We start from the raw sequence: 4,745 nt of genomic DNA, 5'->3' as shown, positions 1-4,745 counted from the left end.
ATATGAATGTTTATTAAACTACACTACAGGGGAACATGGAACATCTGACTACACACAAACATACATTAAACATAGATACCAACGCAAGGAAGGCATGGATAGAGAGAGAGAGAGAGAGTGTGTGAGAGAGAGAGTGGAGAGTCATGGCAGTATTTACTCATAAACCAAATCACAACCTGTTGAGAACCATCAAAGAATCTCATCACCTTAATTAAAAGGGGTCAAAGCCTAGAAGCGCATTTTAATAGTTAACAAGAGGATACTTGCATTGGTTCTGTTAGTGTCTGGTCTGTAAAAGTGTCCCGGTGCATGTATAATGCGTAGATTCTTGTTGAATATTGTTAGGAGTGAAACCGTCGTCATTTCATTCATGGGTTGACTGTTTCGAAGTGAATCAACAAAGTTGCTGAAAACTGCCAGAAGATCGGACTCCCCCCCCCACACATCCCCACCCCGCGAGGTGTCCAAGGTGATGGGTGTCTCCAGGGAACCACAAGTTAAGAGAAGCACTCACTTTTTGGGTGTGAGAGAGGTTTTATCTGGTTTCCTGGTAACACCCCTTTTGGTTAGTTTGACCAGTAACAAGGCATACAATTTAAGCGGGAAAGTGTCTATTTGTCTCAAGGACACCTGATTTGCATATTTTATGAATGGCGTGATGAACTGGTTATCTGGTAACCCAAACTATGGTAAAAATAGTATGAAGCATTTTAGGATGACATAGTGTACGTAATTGTTTGAGGAATAAAAAGCAGATCATTTTGATACCAAGGATAAAACACGTGGAAGAGATTAAAAGCAAATTTACACTAATATACCTGAAAATAAGCATTGAGAGTCTAACTAATACAAATTTAGTATTGGAACTAGGCTACTACAATAGTGAATCACACAAACAATACATGCATATACTAGATACATTTGTAACTGATTAATTATAGTCGAAATAAATAAAATGTGTGTGTGTGTGTGTGTGTGTGTTGTGAGAATGTGAGTTGGCTAGTCAGGCAGGCCCATTTGGTGTCTGGCATCGAGAGCTATCTAGTTATCTCGGAATGTGTTTAAGGCATTGTCACGCTTCCAAAAAACAGTGCAGGCAAAACAGAATTAATCTGTTCTCATGGAATATAACATCCATGATCAAAGAATTTTCTCCCCATTTTTCATGATTCTTATGTAATTGTCATTTGTGAATCTTCGAGGGGGATTCTCAGAATTCTGGGGGAAAACAATGTTTGTGACTTGCACTGGTCCTTTTTTAACAATTTGACAGCACACACTATCAGCCAGGACTGCTGGCCACTGCGCAGGGTCATCAGCTATAATGACAGTGCTTGTGGTACCTTGAGCTGTAGAGGAAAGAAACCTCAGTGTTGGGAAGTGGTGCAGACTCACTTTCTGTTCTGGATGCAGTGTCTTCCACTGTGAGAGATGGTATTGATGGTGTAGCTTTTGGAAAATAATGTTTTTATTAATATAACCCATCTGTTCAGGTAAAGAATGCATCACCTGACACCTAGAAATTTGACAGGCACTACTGTATATTAAAAATTCTGAAATGTCCATGGGCAAAAGTGATTGTTTTTTACACAGTTTGGTGGGAATTCAATAGTGACTTGCACTGTTTTTTTCTAATAATATGACAGCACACACTTATCAGTTTAAACTCTGGGCTGTGCAGGATATCAGCTATAATTATAGAGCTTGTGGTACCTTGTGCCATAGAGGAAACATCAGCACTGAGAAGTGATGCATCTGTTGATGTTGATGGTGTATAGCTGGGAAAATAATTGAAAACAAAAATCTGAAATTATCTGTGAAATACGTTTTACCATTTCACTGTTAGCATATTGAAAGAGGTCACTATTAACAGCTCAGCTCAGTAAGAGAAATTCACTCTACCTTCATCAGTGGTGGTATCCTTAGGAAGAGCCTGAGGGCTTAGAAATCTAAGCAAAGCACCTTGAGGGAGAAAGAAAAGATGGTAACGTCTTCCTTATCCCGTTAAAAACATATTACAGTAACCATATTCCGTCCGTTCGAAAAAAAAGTTGCACTAACTGTTCGTTACAAGCAGCATTTGCGATCAGGCAGGTAGCTAACATAAACATATTTTTGCTAGCCTACCTGCTGCAAAATTACACCATTTGTACAAGACTGACAAGTAGAGCTATTTTATCCAGTGTAATTTATCACTTACCACTATCTTGTTTTTTTCTTATCCTCCTCTTCTTTCTCTTTTGGCTTCCTGAAGCATAATTCCGCTTCATGACTGCCGAATGGGTTTTGTATTTTGCCGGCAGCAGAAATCACGTGGTTGGCTGGCTGCTGTCAGTGACTACTGAGAGGGGCCCCCTTGAGGGTGATTCCGATAACAGTGTCATTACACTTTACTGCATTGACGATCAAAGGGGCGCTCAGACAGTGTCGTTGCATTTTATTCTTAACCAGTCATTGTCTTGGGGCCCCAAGCAATTGCTTGGTTTGCTTGCCTTGTCGTGACGGGCCTGATCTTACAAACCACAAACAAATGCCTTTCAATTTGATTTGGGAGTAAATGATTGTGCAGCGATTTGTACATATTGCAGACATGTTTGTGAATAAAAATGTTCTGTTATGCATTAATATATCATAAATTGCTCATGCAAAAAGGAAACCATGCATATGTGGTGACACGCATGCATTAATTGACTTCTAGTTCGAGTCGATCTTGTTCGGTTCATTTGGATTTTGAGACTTCATTTTCACAGTTTTCAGCATTTCACATCCCACACACAAAAACGAACAAGATCGACTCAAACTAGAAGGTGTAATCTCAATGTCATGGGTGTTTATTTCTAAGGTTGATGTTACATTGTCTGTCTGAGTGTGCGGTTGTTCAGATACACGCAGCATCAGAAGCACGCGTTTATCACTCTATGGCTTCTATACATCGGCCTATAAGAACGTGATTTCAATAGCCACGTTTGCATGTACTTTTTTTTTCTTCTTTTGGCATTCAGATTTAAAGATTCGATGGACTGTTTACATGACACGTTATCTAATCTGACATGCTAAGTGGCCTACGATGACATACAAATTACCAGAGAAAAAAACAAAATAACAACGCCGTTACATTAATATTTTTAATAACTGCTCGCACTTGTTTGGAATACAAAGACTAATATTTGAACCTCTAGTGTTCATTCGTGCGCTCAGTCATGTGACCAGAACACGATCATATACACACTATGGCCGTCTTCTATCATACCACACCAGTGGTGTAGTCGGGGCCATACACAAGTATACGCCGTATGCTTACTTTTTTCCCCGGGCCATTTGCATATTACAACTTCTAATTGCATATACCCTCATTATACCCACTTGTTTTGTTGCTTCGCAAAGTCTGTAATCTACTATCATGAATTGTTTCCCCTTTAATGGTATACCATACAGTTATGTGAAATTCGTGATTCTTTGTTGTAATTGGCGCATTATCACTTCTGTCATTCTACATTTCCCCGCTCATCATCTACTGAGCGCGTGTGTCCGCTGCAGCAAGAGAACTCCGCTCAAATGCCATCGGGAGCACCGGAACATTTATGGACCAGTTCAGTTGAGAGCTGATCGCCAAAGCAAGGGAAACCTCCCACACATTAGGCACTGTTTTTAATTACACCAAACTGCAAAAATAAAAAACTGCAAGAACGAAACACTGCAAAAACATTATTTCTTACATGCTTAGCATTTTGAATGCAGTGCAATAAAATATTTTAATGCACACCTAGCTTATGCATCTATTTCATTTTATATATATATATATATATATATATATATATATATATATATATATATAAATAAAAGTTACTATAAATATATAAATAATAGGTTACAAAAGCATATATATGGCGAAGAAAAAAAAGATATTTAGAATATGATATAAGCAACAACATCAGACGACCAAGAGCGATGATCAGGACGATTGCAAGTGTGACATTTAGTTAATATTAATTGACTTAGCCTACATTTTAGAAAGAATATTGACTATTTAGGCTCTGTTTATTCAACGAAAATAGTTCCAAACAAAGCCACAGGAGACTGTTGCCGTGTTCAAGAAACACAAAACAGTGTTTTGTTCTTGAATGATTCCGTTTTTTTTATTAAATGAATCGAATGAATCAATTATTGAGTTAGTGACTTGCGCCACTTACTGGTGATTTGGTTTCATATTTAAAAGTATTGCATTTTGTCAACTCTGATTTCACTTGAATGTTAATAACCCCATTGTGCCCTATTATTACTACTTTATTTATTGATAACATTAAGAATCTGTTGTGAAAGATGACACATACGTCTACATTTAATAAGGTTAAGATAAAATGCCCCCTAATAAAAGTAAAAAAAAAAAATGTACTAGAAATCAATTTAATATGGTAAATATCACAAAATGCAAATTAAAGTAAGACATAATAGAACACTGATATTGTACAAGTAACATTTTTTGCTTTGACAGGTGATACATATTTAGACAAGTGCCAGCTTAATGCAGAGCCCTGTATTGAATCTGTATCTTTTTTTTTTTTTTTTTTTTTAAGTAATAATCATCATTAATGTTTTTTTGTGTCACTGTTTCATGTTGTGTGACAGAACGCTCAATTGAAAAAAAGGAAGGGAGACATAGACAGCTATTTTTTCTTAAAAAACAGAGAGGAAGCAGGACAACAGGAGCAAAAAGCAGATGCAGGAGATAAAGATGCAACTGAGAG

This window comes from Carassius carassius, chromosome 22, assembly GCF_963082965.1.
Source record: "Carassius carassius chromosome 22, fCarCar2.1, whole genome shotgun sequence".
NCBI lineage: Eukaryota > Metazoa > Chordata > Actinopteri > Cypriniformes > Cyprinidae > Carassius > Carassius carassius.
This window is presented reverse-complemented; position numbering follows the sequence as displayed.